The 14868-nt window shown below is 44.6% G+C and overlaps 1 protein-coding gene across 18 annotated transcripts in view; it reads left to right on the top strand.

Moving 5' to 3' along the window:
• ZBTB38 (zinc finger and BTB domain containing 38) overlaps positions 1–14868 on the top strand; it is a 139634-nt gene that overhangs the window by 103512 nt on the left and 21254 nt on the right. Inside the window, exon 1 of one of the 18 annotated variants that reach the window (XM_009201605.4) lies at positions 12100–12811. The exons of 16 other annotated variants lie outside the window; for them this stretch is intronic. The gene's annotated coding sequence lies outside the window, so the exon portion shown is untranslated. Of the gene's footprint in view, positions 1–12099; positions 13023–14868 lie in introns of those variants that run through there. One more of the 18 variants, XM_009201607.4, reaches the window with a different exon arrangement.

Genomic DNA, 14868 nt, shown 5'->3' with positions numbered 1-14868 from the left:
GGAACCGATAAAACTCAGTGAGTGTTGCTTCCCGTTACACACCTGCTCATGATGACTTGTGGGACACTTGTTTTAAAGAAGGAGAGCTGAGTGCCTCTGATAGAAAATCTGATTTCATGAAATGCTTATTAGGAGTCAGGTACCCCTTTTTCTTGAAGCTTGAACAGACTATCATTAATGTGACTGACTGCAGCAAAGTGAAGAGTTTGATATTTGCCACTCTGCCTCTGAGGATTTATGTAGGGAAATTTTTCCCATAGGAATGGACAAACTAAAGGAATCCTTAAGAAATAGTATATCACCCAAATATATTCTGTGGTAAGGCTTCTCAACACCTGTCCTTCATTAGGACGAAGCACTCTGAGAGTTTTGAAAACTTGAATACTGACATCTCAGCATTTAAATTTTAGGACAATGAATCACCGTGCAGAGATTAAAATTTCACAGGCAGAACAAAACCTACACGTGATTTATACTTACATTTTTATAGACTAAGATCTAAAACTCACATACAGGAACAGGAAGGTAATCTGAACGTTAAATGTGGGCTTGGTATGAGAAGGTAAGCAAGTGGTTAGATTGTGGCAAACTGGAGGTTTGAGACTTTTTCACATAGATCGGAGCCTGATGAGAGCATCTGCAGGCCGAATGGAGCCTATGGGCTGCTTCTTGCATGGCAGTTGCATGCAGTTTGACTCAGTCCACTGATCTGAATTCCCTCAGTGGCAACCTGCCCAGTCTTCTCCTGCAGAGCGTTGGGCTTGAAGCTGTCTAAGGCCCAGCCCAGGGAAAAATAAAGGCCATTGAACCTTCTCCATCTCACCACAAATAAGTCAGTCGCTTTGGATATAACTATGTCCATTTCATACAGGCAAAGTATTATGTCAGTGGGGTCAGTAGCAGAGCATAGTATTTGTGTCCAGGCACATCTGGAAGGCTTCAGACAGAGCAGCCCTGACTAAGTTGCCCAGTGCTCAGTGTACTGATCCCAGGGTGAGACAGGAAGAACATCAGAGGAAGCCCCTCCGTGTCCAGGCATGTCCCTCTTAAGGCAGCCAAATGGAACCAAGCCTGCAGAGGCTAACCTGGATGGCATCAGGTGATGGACGACAGCAAGGGACAGCAGATATGTCCTGATATAATTGGTCTTTGGTACGTTTGGTCCAAGGATGTTTTCTGAAATATCTCAACAGTGACTTCCTAACTAGTCCTAGACTGGGACAATTTGAGAATTGTCTGTTGACAATTTATTGACAGTCTCCCTCTGTTGACACTTTATTGACCTTCCACAAACCCCGGAATTTACAATGCTTTCCCTCTTTTCTACACATCTTTTAACCCTGCCCTTTCTTTCTTGGTGCTGAGTCATAATGTCTTTGATGCACATAGCACAGGGCCTGGGATGTAAAAGGTGCCCAGTCAGTGTTAGCTTTTCTTGTTACTGGCATCATCATCATCATTTCCATTCTAGCTATTATTTCACCAGAGGTCAGGGAACTTGGTTTCCCTACACTCCATTTAAACCACATCTTCAGGGGTACCTCAGCCATCTCTACCCTGACATAGATGAAGATGGACCAGACATACAAGACGCTTTTCTGGAATTTGTCCTGTTTATGTCACCCATTTCTGTTGTAGGAGTTGGGCTTTTATTAGAAATACAAGTGTCTGCCATTGTAAGTGAAGTTGTAGGGCTTATGCTATGTGGACTGGACTCTAGGGGGGCCAGGGTGGAATCATTCTAGAAACTTGTTCCAGGATGACTTGACCAAAGAAAAGCCATCAGATGCTGCTGCAGTGGAGACCTGACATTTGCTGCCCCAAGTGTGGTCCTCAGACTGGCAGCATGGACATCCTCTGGGAGTCCATTAGAAATACAGAGCCTCGAGCCCTACCCCAGACCCACTGTGTCAGAAAATGCACTTAACAAGATCCTCAGCTGACTTACACACATTGACATTTGAGGAGTGCTGCTCTAGACACTCCGGCGAAGCACAGAGACAGACTGACATAGAGATTGACCTATGTAAGATTGTGGACTTGCTAACTAGGAGGTGGATTGGATGCTTTGGTCTTAGGGGGTGGAGTTGAGGGTTGTGCCTTTTAAGCCCTGCTGTAGAAATGTATGATGGGGTGATATTGACCACATTAAGAATCTGATTCTGAAGACTCTTGTTGTCCCCTGGTTGTGAGTTTAATCTTATAGTGCCTCATTCCTTTCTACCATCTCCAGCCCCACTGACCTTCTGGCCTTGGAAACCCTGTTGCCAAGCAGGGAAAGTCCTGTTTTAGGGGACAGAAAACCTTTGTGTATCAGGCAACTGACACAAATAATGTAGGATTTTAATGGTGGAACGTGTATCAGTATAAAAATGAGGGGTGATCTGCTCTCAGTGAATATTTATGGGACCCTTGTAGGTGGTGAAAAGGGAAGTATAACTGAACTTCTTTAATGTTCATGGCTGAGGGCATTGCCTGCTCCTAAGAAAACAATGGGAAAGACAGAAATAATTAATCCCATGCTGCCATGGTGACCTGTCTGGACTGGAAACTACTAGGGTGGTGAGAAAAGGGCTGCAGAATCTTAGAGAGGAAATTCCAGCTTCATATTGCATTAATCTAGTTTAAAAATGAATTAAAAGCCTTTTCAGCCCTTCCAAGTTCTTGCCTACATTTTGAGGGTAGCATGGCCTGGCTTTTTGTGAATTTATGATTGTTGTGATTTTTTTTCCATGCTGTGGAGTACTCTCAGGTGGTCTTTTGCCCTGAACTCACAGTGGCCTGTGGTCCCTTGAGCAGAACACAACTTGGGAGTGCAACTGGATATCTTAGGAGTCTCTGAGCTGCTTGCTCTCCCTTCCTCTCTTCTTCCTCTTCCTACCACTGTCAGGAAGCTTAGCGTGGAGTTCTGGATTCCAGTTCCCTCTCACATTCATTCATGTGAGCTGCTGCCATGGTGTCAGTAATGGGTTGAATGGCTGCCCCCCAAAAGATGTGTCCATGTCCCAGAACCCGTGAGTGTGACCTCATTTGGGAAAAGGGTCTTCACAGATGTAATTAAGGATTCTGAGATGAGAGGTGGACTCTAAAGCCAATGACAAGTGTCCTTATAAGAGACACTTGTAGAAAGGAGAAGGCCATGTGCAGATGAAGGCAGAGATGAGCATTACGCAGCCACAGGCCAAGGAGAGACTGGAGCCACCAGAAACTAGAAGGGGCAAGGAAGGATTCTCTCCCTGCAGCCAAGAGCACGGCCCTGCTGACTCCTTGATTTTGGACATCTGTCTTCCAGAATTGTGAGATAATGAATTTCTGTTGTTTTAAGTCACCAAGTTTGAGGTAATTTGTTACAGCAGCCCCAGGAAACAAGTACAGTGTCCAAACCTAGCCTTGATCCTGCAGCACAAGAGAGCTTGTTAGAAATGAGATTCTGGGGCTTACCAGATTCAGTCTGGAGTGGCATGAAGAAATGAAATTGTAGTAAGGTTCTGCAGGTGGTTCTGATGCACCAGCATCCATTGTTCGTGCTCCCCCTTTAGCCCTATTTTCTTTTCATCCAGTTTACTTCAACTTGGGTAAAATTCATGCTCATGTTTGCAACCACCTCCCATACGTCATTGCACTGCACATCTGAATCTTCACTCCAGCTCCCTTTCAGCACTGAAGTCCATTTTGGATGTCTGTTGATTGAGGGAGCCACCTGCATTTTCTCAGGCTTCTCAGAGGGGGCTCAGACTTCACAAACTTCATTATCCTCCTCCCAAACCAGCTCTTTGATTTGGGCTCCCGACCTGTTAGTGGCACATCTAGATGCAGTAGAACTGGCACGTCAATCATTCTTGCCCCACTGCCTTGTCCCTAATTTCCAATTAGTCGAGTCTTCCTTTCAAATAGCTTTCACATTTTCCCCCCTCTTTCATCCCCACATGTCTCTTTGCCTTCTTTTCAGACTTTCTCCAGACACCCTTCTCACAAACTGCTTTCAGAGTGACCTGTCTGCAAATTTGTCAAATCATTCCCGTATTAAATCTTTTAAATGGCTTGCCGTTGCTCAAGTTGTACGTAGAGAGCTTATTTTAAAAGCCCAGGCTGGGTGCAGTGGCTCACGCCTGTAATCCCAGCACTTTGGGAAGCTGAGGCAGGCGGATCACGAGGTCGAGATGGAGGCCACCCTGGCCAACATAGTGAAACCCCATCTTTACTAAAATACAAAAATTAATGTAGTATGTACTGGTGTAGTGGTGCATGCCTATAGTCTCAGCTACTCAGGAGGCTGAGGCAGGAGAATCGCTTGAACCCAGGAGGCAGAGGTTACAGTGAGCTGAGATCACGCCATTGCACTCTGGCCTGGTGACAGAGCGAGACTCCATCTCAATAAATAAATAAATAAATAAAAAGCCCAATACTCAGGCCCCACCCAGGACTAAACAAATCAGAATCTTGAATTGGGGCCTGTGTATTGGTGTCTTCTCAAGTTTCCAAAGGTGATTTCAGTATGTGCTAGGGTGTGAGAACTATGGGACTAGAGGATAAGGTCCAAACTCATCCAATATTGGAAACTTTTCATGACTAGGCCCCACCAGGGTTCCTCCCCATCTCCTAACATGCCCCTGCACATGGCTGTGGGGCAGCCATCCCACCTATTTGCCCCTCCCCAAGTGCATCATTCTTGCCTTTGCTTAGACCTCTTCCTACAAAAGAATGCCTTTTTCCCTCTTGGATTCCAAGGAAATTCTCCCTATCCTTCAAGAGCGAGCCCCACCTCCCTTGCTCTGACTCCTCTTCCCCAGTTTAAGGCTGCTTCCTCCCGAGCCCTGGCTGCCCCATCGGTGGAGCACTCTCATCATCATAGGAACTGTCTGCACGTCCCTCTCCTCCATTGGAGAGTGGGCTCCAGGAGGTTGCTGAATGAGGGAAGAAATAAAGGATTCAAAAAGGCCAAGGAGAGGAAATCATTCTGTTTCTTTGAATTATTGTACTGATGCTGCTTTAGACCTCATCAGATACTTGTTAAGAAAATAAAACTCTGCTTGATTTTAATGAAAGCATTGAAAATTTGTTAGTGGTAGTAATATGGTGTACTATTAATTGAATATTTGCTAGCTAAGGTCTCTATATTCACTGCCTTCTTCAGCTATCACAATAATCTTCTCAGGAGTTATTCTCATTTTATAGAACAAGTTAAACAAAATGCCGTGTGATCAAGTAATGCAAGATGGTAGAAAATACAAAGTAGAATATTTACATGATCACCAGGCCAGCAGTGTGTTAATGGCATGCTATAGGCTGATCAGGAAAAACTGGTTTTGTTGGTAAAAATAGCTAACCATATTGTATTAGTCTGTTTTCACACAGCTGTAAAGAACTACCTGAGACTGGGTAGTTTATGAAAAAAAGAATTTTAATTGACTCACAGTTTTGCAGGCTTAACGGGAAGCATGACTGGGAGGCCTCAGGAAACTTAATCATGGCGGAAGGTAAAGGGGAACCAGGCGTCTTCTTCACATGGCGTCAGGAGAGAGAGAGCAAAGGGGGAAGTGCCACACACTTTTAAACCATCACATCTTGTAAAAACTCACTATCAGGAGAACAGCAAAGAGGAAATCCGCCCCCATGATCCAGTCACCTCCCACCAGGCCCCTCCTCCAGTTCAACATGAGATTTGGGCAGGGACACAAACTCAAACCATATCACATATGTAGTTCTTTTGAGTGGCAGATACATGTTTGACACTGAATTTGGCATAAAACAAGCACAGCTGTCAAGCATACCAATCAAAAGATGAGATGGTGGTTTATATTTGCTAATGTTTAGAATCACACAAATCTAGTCTTCCATTTAAGTATGTTAGAAGTTAGTTTGAAGCTCAGAGTCACAAGATCAGGGCTGAAAACCCAGCCTTTCCAGTGACAAGTGATGAGATGCTGGGACTTTGTCTTCATTTTTCTGAGCCTTGGTGTCCCATCTTTGAAATGGAAATACAATTTCCCTGCCTGCAGTAGCATTGTGAGAAGGAAAATAAGGTGACATGTATGAAAGTGATTTGTAGACCAGGCGCAGTGGCTCACGCCTGTAATCCCAGCACTTTGGGAGGCCGAGGCAGGCAGATCATCTGAGGTCGGGAGTTCGAAACCAGCCTGACCAACATGGAGAAACCCCATCTCTACTAAAAATACAAAATTAGCCAGGTGTGGTGGCGCATGCCTATAATCCCAGCTACTCGGGAAGGCTGAAGCAGGAGAATCGCTTGAACCCAGGAGGCGGAGGTTGCGGTGAGCCAAGATTGTGCCATTGCACTCCAGCATGGGTGACAAGAGTACAACTCCATCTAAAAAAAAAAAAAAATGATTTGCAAATGGTACAAGGCTACACAGGAATATGGCCGGGTGTTTTTGTCTTTGTTCTGTGTTTGGGTTGACAAGGTTGGCCTTTGGGAGGAGTCAGGATAAGGAAGGTGGTGTTCTGCTGGGTAAGCGGATATGGGCGCTGAAACAATCGCAGGCTGCCTGAATTCCAGGCAGGGTGGGGCACAAGGATGCTGGGATGTGAGCCCAAGAAAAACAATTGGAATGAGCTACTTAGGGAGAATGAAGGAATAGAGAAGAACAGTTGAAAATTAGAGTCTTGCTGTGTTTTTGAAACCGTGGAGCTGAGAGAATGTAATTGGTTGGAGTTTTGCACTGGGTCACCTGTAACCAAAGACCAGCCCAGAGACTACAGATCAGCTCCAGGGAGCTTGATATCTTGATCTTTTATTCTTAGGTTATTCCCAGCAATTCTGTTCCCAGGAGCTCTGAAACTTTCTGGATCTGAGTTCAAGAGCTTACTTGCCTTGTGGCCTCGGTATCTTGAGTCCAAACATACTGATGGATTAAGCTGTTCAGAACTGCTTCGTACAGGGTCACATCCTGATGATGTGTGCTCAGTTTCCTTCTTTAAAGATGAAGCCAAGGCTTTCTCTTTTCTTATTCTAATAGATTTAAAAATATTTTCTAAGTATAACAGTACTGATCTCAAAATATGATTTTTGGGGAAGAAGAATGATCCCATTCTGCTGCTCTGTGGAGGTGAGCTAGAATACAGTCATGTCATTTTATCACAGTCATCACTGTCCTGAACTTATTGAAAGCTTCTGGAGCAGGAATCAGTAGAGCATGTTTAAGTGATCAGTAGATGTATTTTAAGATAGAATTGACATTCTAAAATACCTCAACAGGCAGAGAAAGGATGGATAAAGCATACACAATTAAGTTTAACCAGAATAAACAAGGGAAATTTTGAGTTTCAGTTAAAAAAAAAAAAAATCCAGTCCTGGAGGTTTGGAAGCCAAAGGAGAGGAATAAAACAAGGGAAGAAAGGAGAAATTCGGGCAAAAAAAAAAAAAAAAAGTTTGTATATTATAAATAAAATCAATTATTGAGCACTTACTACTTGCTGTGTACTTGCTGAGTGCTCATACACTCTCAGTCCTTCCCAAACTGCATGATATGTATAGTAGTCACTCCATTTTATAGATGAGGAAACTGAGGCTTACAGTGAGGTCAACCACTTTAATAAGTGGGGTCCCAGCATCTGCCATTTGAGGAGTATGGCATAAAAAGCCATGTGGAACCAGGAGTCTAGAAACTTCTCTTTTTTTTTTTTCTGTTTTTAACTAAGACTGGGTCTTGCTATGTTGGCCAGGTTGGTCTTGAACTCTTGGCTGTAAGCAGTCTTCCTGCCTCGGCCTTCCAAAGTGCTAGGATTACAGGTGTGCTAGGATTACAAAGTGCTAGGATTACAGTGCTAGGATTACTTCCAAAGTGCTAGGATTACACCCATCAGGGAGTCTAGAAACTTCTTTTGGTCACACTATGAGATCTTAGGCTTTTCTGTAAAGTTTTGGTTTTTTTGTTTTGTATTGTTTTTGTTGTTACAAGGGAGTAGGTGAAGAAATTGGAGATATATAGCCCAGGAAAGGGTAAACATTCAAAGGGCTGTCATATGGCAAAGGCTACAGTTGAGGGCCCCTCAGTTGCTCCCTCCTTGGTGGGGACATCTGATCTGTAACTAGGAGATTCACACACTGGCTGGAGCCATCCTCAGCCCCCCACCCCACTCCCCATCTGAAGAATCTCTAAAATCCATTTGTGACAAATAAGAATGAGTCAGAGTGCGTGTTCCACTAAGCATCATGACCTCTGTGCTTTTTGTTATCTAAAACACCTCAAGCTCTGGTCCTAGTGAAGTGATGCTTACTCATCTGCCCATTTTGAGAAAGGTCTTGGGGCTGAATGACTGGCTACCTGGGACCTAGGAGCATTTCTTTGTGTGGTCTCAGCACCATCTTGTGGACACAGCATTGTGAACTGGGGATGGGCTGTGGTCATCAAATCTAAAGGAACCCAAAAACAAATCCCTGAAAAAGGTGCCACTGGGGAAGGGCTCTGCCCCAGGAATCCTGTTTTTAAGAAAGACTACCTGCCCTCAGAGCTAGGAACTGCCTTGGGGCATTCACTTTTATGATTCTAACCTCGTTATTAAGCCCATGACACCTGAAAGAGCAGAATGGGCAGGTTCAGCAATGCAGAAAGAGCCAGGCCTTTCCAGGGGCATGCTGCAGCACTGGGCTACCTACCGTTCACTCAGGAAGACAGCAGAGGCTTTCCGGGTAGGGGGAGCCCCATATCCCTTTCTCTCTGGCCTTTCTCATCCTGCATCCTGCCCCACCTCTTGGGCCAGGACACTCCTCTGCCCTGCCTCCTCTTCTTGGCCTGGTACTCATTGCCTCTCAGAGCATAAGTCACCTTACTGTGTTTAAAAGGCCCCTCACCACCAAGGCGAGGATGGACCAGGATGAGGCTGTGAAGGGAACAGAGTGTTTCTGTGCTGAAATTTCTTTGGCCTTCTTACCCCAGTCTCCTAACACTCCTAAGCTGGCTGCCCTGATGTTTCTATGTGTGAAGAAACTGAATAATCATCTAATTCAGGGTAAAGTGATGCTCTGAGGGTGGATTTGCTCAATCTCTTTCCCTGAATGGGAAGGGGCAACGTGTGGCCTATAAAAGCCACTCAAGGGGTAGAAGCTCCCCTCTGGTTGGTTGAACCCCTAACCTCTTCTCTGTTTGTTCTTCACAGTGGAGCTGTGTGGGTGCCTTATCCTTAGTGGGCATGCAGGGCTCCCCAAAACAATATAGTCACTTAATTTTTTGTCTGTTAACACACAGTTATTGACTGTATTTATCCCAATATTACATCATGATGCATGTATCTATTCTTTGAAAGTATTATAAAAATACTTTTTTATACAATGAAAATACCAAAAAATAGGGTTTTTTCACTGTACCAAAAATATTAACATATTCTCCCAAGGCCTTAATATATGAACTCATACTGTATTACCTATAGCCCCCTATTTTGTTAAAAATTTGGTTTTTCATGTGCCTTCCACAAGCACTTTTTCCCTGGCTTCCCTTCTTTTAGGGTCAGCCTGGCCTGAGCCCCTCAGCTCCTGACCATACGGCCTGCAGAGCTGATCTTGCCAGGACTTAGAGGAAGCTCTTAAAGCCTGAATCTCTCCAGGCCACTCAGCGCTGCACTTCAGCGCTAGGGAAATCCCCACTTACAAACTGACCCTGCTTCCAATGCCTTTCAACTGCCGAGCATTTAATTGGTTGCTAGTATCATAATGAGATGAGCTAGAGAAAAAGCTGTGGTTATAGGTTTTTGTTTGTTTTCTGGAATTTTCATGGAAAATTACGAGAGCAAAAAGGATCTATAGAATGAGATACTACATTTTATCTGTATTGTTTAATCCTCATAAGAACAAGGTCACACTGCTGTGTCCACTTTATAGATTTTTTTAAAAACCAAGTCTAGAGATGCTAATTAACTTGTACATGTGCATACAGCTAGCAAGTTAGCGGAACAGTAATTTAAACCCAGGAGTGGGTAAGCAGTGCTCTACCTCTGAAGATAAAGATAACTCACTATCCAGGAAGAAAAAGGATGCCCCACAGAACACGAAGGGAAAGCTTGGAACTATCGACTACATCTGACAGTTCCTGGTAATTTAATCAAGGACTTCAAGGGAAGCTTGAACCAAAATCTAAAATAAAGCACAACAAACATGCCAAATCCCAAAGTGAACCCAAATTTTTAATTATTTTTTACTGAACAAAATACAAACTAATGAATTCATTAAACTGAGAATTAAACAAAAAAGGTTCTAAAATCAAAAACCCAAAACACCAAAATATTCTCTAAAATAAATTGTAACCAAATTGATATGTTATTAAAAACCCCCTTTGGATGAAGAGAAAGGAGCAGATGTAATTTGTCAAGTCTGTAAACAGTGCACGAGAGGCTTCTTTAGGAAGGTGAAAGAATTTCACTATCTAAAACAGACATATAACTCAATACACAGATAAGACCCTAGCTTTGTTTTTATTCATCAATTTATACCCAAATTTGAGTGACCTTCTGATTTAAGAGGATAAGTACATATAATAGAAATGTATTGATGATTCAAGTATTTATCTTAAACACCCTCCTTTCTACCAGGCTTTTTACTGGGACAGGTAATAAACAGTGAACTTGAAATATTTTTTATTTAAATGGTTACTGCCAGCTTGGTGTGGTGGTTCACACCTGTAATCCCAGCACTTTGGGAGGCCAAAGCAGGAGGATCACTTATGCCTAGGAGTTCAAGACCAGTCTAGGCAACATGGCAAGACCCTGTCTCTACAAAGAAATAAAAAAATTAGCTGGGCATATTAGCGGGCACCTGTGGTCCTAACTACTCAGGAGCTGAGGTGGGAGGATCACTTGAGCCCAGGAGTTCGAGGCCACAGTGAGCAATGATCAAGCTACTGCACTCCAGCCTGGGTGGCAGAGTGAGACCCTGTCAGTAAAAAATTAAAAAAAAAAACAATAATTCCTTTTTCCATTTGCTTAGAAGAGATGCTAACAATGCAACTAAAGAAAGAAAATTATTTAAATGATAGTTGTAATTAAATGCCTGTATGTGTGTGCATGCGTGTGTGTGTGTGTGTGTGTGTGTTGGCCAAAGCTCAGGTGTAACTGCTCTCTGAATTAAGAAAGAATAATTAGTTAATGAACCCCTATGGGGTATCAAGCACTGTGACAGGGTCTGGGGAACTCTGGGCACACAGTGAAACAGGACATTTGTCCCTGCCATTAAGGAATTTCACTTTCCCTAATTTGGGGCCTGGGGCCAAGGCTTAGCTAATACTTGCTTCTGCTGACATTTTTGACTAAGAATTAATTGGTAATAGTAATAATAATAGTAGCTAATGTTTATGAAGCTTGATTTTTATGCCAGACACTATGCCAAGCACTTTAAAGGTATCACTTAGTCCTCATGTTAACCCGAGTATCTTCTGGTATTAGCTCCCATTTTGCAGAGGAAGAAACTGAAAGGCAAGTTTTTAAAATTTGCACAAGGTCACAGCCAGAGCATGACAGAACCAGGTCCCCCAGATACCAAAGTTCAGACTTTTAGCCACTGTACCAGACTGGACGTGGTATGCCTTATCCTAAAGTATCGTAGAGCCCTGTTTTAGGAATGGACATAACAGTGCTTTGGGAGTGTCTCAGTTCCTTTAGTTCGACAACTTTAATCTCTTCACCATTCCTTTTCTATGTCCCCATCTTACGGTAACCCTCCATATACACTCAATATTATCTTGAAATGGAAGGGGATAAAAATCAAAATAAGTCATATTCATAAGTGTCATATATTACTTTGAAGTATACATTTTTTAAGAAAATGAATTAAAAGGCCAGGCGCGGTGGTTCAAGCCTGTAATCCCAGCACTTTGGGAGGCCGAGACGGGCGGATCACGAGGTCAGGAGATCGAGACCATCCTGGCTAACACGATGAAACCCCGTCTCTACTAAAAAAATACAAAAAACTAGCCGGGCGAGGTGGCGGGCGCCTGTAGTCCCAGCTACTCGGGAGGCTGAGGCGGGAGAATGGCGTAAACCCGGTAGGCGGAGCTTGCAGTGAGCTGAGATCTGGCCACTGCACTCCAGCCTGGGCGACAGAGCGAGACTCCGTCTCAAAAAAAAAAAAAAAAAAGAAAATGAATTAAAAGTAGAATTTATGGAAAATACTGAATTTCCCTTAAATATTCACCCTAGAGCTATTGGTGGTCCCATATGGCATCTTTGTGCACAGTAAGAAGTGGCCTCCTCCTGGCAGGCACTGCAGCCCTGCACCGAGGGACATGCCCAACCAAGCAGAGCCTGGGCTGCCTCTCAGCCTACCACAGGGCATAGCCTGTACCCCACACGTGGCAGCCCTGCTCCAGGCCCGCTTACATTTTGCCAGTTGTAAACTGGTCAGTAGGCTGGTGTGATGCCCTATGAGCCTTCAATAGTTGGGTTGCTAAATGAAACCAAGAAAAACATGGACAAGCTAAGTTCTTTATGCTCCTGCACCTGAAATGGAAAGTGTGGTTTTTGAGTCATGCTGCCTGGGTTTGAATCCCAGCTCTGCCACCAATAGCTAAACAATCTTGGCTGAGTTCCACAGCCTCTCTGAACCTCACTTTTCTCATTTGTAAAATGAGAACGGTTGCTGTGAGGCCTAAATGGAATGATATACATGCAGTGTGTAGAACAGTGCTGAGCACACAGCACACATGTGCTTGTTGGGACACAGCTTGGATGACATATGTAGGTGACTTCCTCCTGTCAAATGATAAGTCACAATGGGGACATTGTTGCATTTGTTAGGAGTGTGGGGATGTCACTTCAAAGCAGTTCTCAGCTGCCCAGAGGGGCTCCAGCATAAGCAGGAGACATGGTAAGCTGTTCCTTCATAGTGTAGTCAGAAGTCACGGGCCAGGTCGTGTGGACTATATATCTTGGTAATTTTCAGCAGGATGCAAAAGTACACCTGCCCAGACCGTGTCTCCCACACCCTGGCTCAGTGTCAGTGATATCACTGATCTCAAATTCTTTTTGTGGTTCCACGGGTCAGTCTGATATGCATAGTTCTGCTGAGAACCACCATTGTAAGTACACACGATCGTGCCTCTTCCATCTACTGTTCATTGCCTGATGGGGGGCAAGGGCTTATAGATTGGTGTGCCGGGATGCAAAGCACCTGCAGTTCCATGACCCAGCAGGAGGCCACAGACCCAGCACTGTGTCCAGATTAGCTTCTTAGGAGAGGAGGAGAGGAGGCCGGGGGAGGGAGCAGACGCCAGAAGGAAGCGACCGGTGACTGCAGGGTGGAAAGCTGCCAGAGTGTGGGAAGGGAAGATGTCACGTGGAAGCTAAGTCCTTCACAAACACCCAGCACCAGGGCCTTACACGACACCGCCATGTTGCCACCTTTACAACTTTTTAAGTATTAAATTGTAAAGAGTTTGTTGCCAATTCAGCCCAGGTACTCAAGACAGAGGCCAAATTCCTGGACTTTGAACAAAGCATGTCCGTAGTGCTTGAAAGGTTGCTCTTTTTCTTCCTTTGGGCCAAAATGGTGATAGTAAGCAGTTTTCAGTGTTTCAGAGCTGTGGTTCAGTGTTTTAACTTGTTTGGGCTGTAATAGCTTTGTGGGCAGCAGATAGCTCTGTTTTATCTTACGCAGCTCAGCTTTAGGCCAGCAATGTTGATTTGTGTGTGGGGTGGGTTCTTTTTCCTTTTTCATGTCAGAACAACCTTCTTGGCTTTTTTTTTTTTTTTTATGACCACCCATTAGCATAGGTGGGAAATAGCAGGGCAGTTCAGGTTGACCTGACACTGGGTCTGGAAAGCTCGGTGACAGTGCCAGGTATGGTGGGCTCTATAAAGCTTAGTTTTGGGTGCTTTCTGTTTTTGTATTCATTAAGTAAAGGTTTATTAATTATTATGTGGCAGTTGCAGGGCTGAGTGCTAGGAAAACTGGTCAAAAGTCTCAGCCCTCATATAATTTTTACTCTGTAGTAAAGGCACAGACTTGTCAAGTAACTTTTAATTACAATCATAATGAGTACTATGAAAGAAAAGTATGCTAAAAAATATAGAACAGAGGCACCAGATGGGAGGAGAGAAGTGGGTGGTGGATGGAGGTGAGGGTGGGCTGCTGCCCAGGCTAGAAGGACATTCCAGGCTGCAGAAGCAGCACACTCAAACACCCTGGGCTGGGAAGGCCGCGGGCACACTCAAGGAACAGAAGGGCGGCTAATGTGGGTTAGAATGGCAGGAAAGGAGGTCAGATGACAGGGGACCTTAGAAGCCTTGGTAAGGCAGCTGAGATTTGGATTCAGGGTTTTGACAAGCCCTGCTGACCAGTCTCCACTCTGTATTGGCTAGGAGACTCTTCCCTCCATCATGGAGGAGGCTCACACCAGAAGCCAGCTCTGCCTTTGGAGATTGTCTTCCCCTAGTGCTCCCCTGAGGCTTCACACTCACCAGTCTCATGCTGCACCCTGACCGGCAGGTCCCCAGCGTGAGCCCCATAATCCCTAGGGACTGCATTATCACAGACCTGTAATAAGAGGGTAAACCTACATACTTGTGGTAGGGGAGGGGAGGCGAATGAAAACCCATCTTCCTGAGGCATTTACTTTAGATTAGCAAATCCTGGCTGTGCCAGTGTTTTCTGGGCTGTGGGGCGGACACAGATTGATTACATATCAGGTGGCACCTGGAAAATGCCTGCTGGACAGCTGTTGTACACCTGGCCAGCCATGAAGGATCCCAGGCCCAAGGCCCACCACCCAGCAATGCTCAGATTATCCTGGCAACTGCCACCCGGGATCAAGGGGCTGCATGCCTTAACTACCATCCTCGGCTGCCCTGCTTGGAGACCTCTCTGGCACATTCCTCGATCTCTCTGAGATTTCTTGGCATATGACTCAGGCTGGTTGCCCCCAA

This window comes from Papio anubis, chromosome 2 (assembly GCF_008728515.1).
Source record: "Papio anubis isolate 15944 chromosome 2, Panubis1.0, whole genome shotgun sequence".
Taxonomy (NCBI): Eukaryota; Metazoa; Chordata; class Mammalia; order Primates; family Cercopithecidae; genus Papio; species Papio anubis.
Note: the sequence above shows the minus strand (reverse complement) of the source record. Positions and strands in the feature narration are given on the sequence as shown.